Source organism: Lepidothrix coronata, unplaced genomic scaffold, assembly GCF_001604755.1.
Source record: "Lepidothrix coronata isolate B3197 unplaced genomic scaffold, Lepidothrix_coronata-1.0 Scaffold515, whole genome shotgun sequence".
Classification (NCBI taxonomy): domain Eukaryota; kingdom Metazoa; phylum Chordata; class Aves; order Passeriformes; family Pipridae; genus Lepidothrix; species Lepidothrix coronata.
Window position 1 is genome coordinate 25509 of NW_016690695.1, and position 564 is coordinate 26072.

Here is a 564-nt window from a genome sequence, read left to right on the forward strand (position 1 = left end):
GAATATCCCCAAACCCCTTGTCCCAAAATCCCTGGGAATATCCCCAAACCCCTTGTCCCAAAATCCCTGGGAATATCCCCAAACCCCTCATCCCGAAATCCCTGGGAATATCCCCAAACCCCTCGGCCCCGGGAATATCCCCAAACCCCTCATCCCTTTTCCTATTGACCATCCTGAAATCCCTGGGAATATCCCCAAACCCCTCGGCCCTGGGAATATCCCCAAACCCCTCATCCCAAAATCCCTGGGAATATCCCCAAACCCCTCGTTCCTTCCTGCTGAACGTCCCTAAAATCCCTGGGAATGTCCCCAAACCCCTCGGCCCCGGGAATATCCCCAAAGCCCTCATCCCTTTTCCTATTGACCATCCTGAAATCCCCGGGAATATCCCCAAACCCCTCATCCCTTTTCCTATTGACCATCCTGAAATCCCTGGGAATATCCCCAAACCCCTCGGCCCCGGGAATATCCCCAAACCCCTCGTCCCGAAATCCCTGGGAATATCCCCAAACCCCTTGGCCCCGGGAATATCCCCAAAGCCCTCATCCCTTTTCCTACTGACCA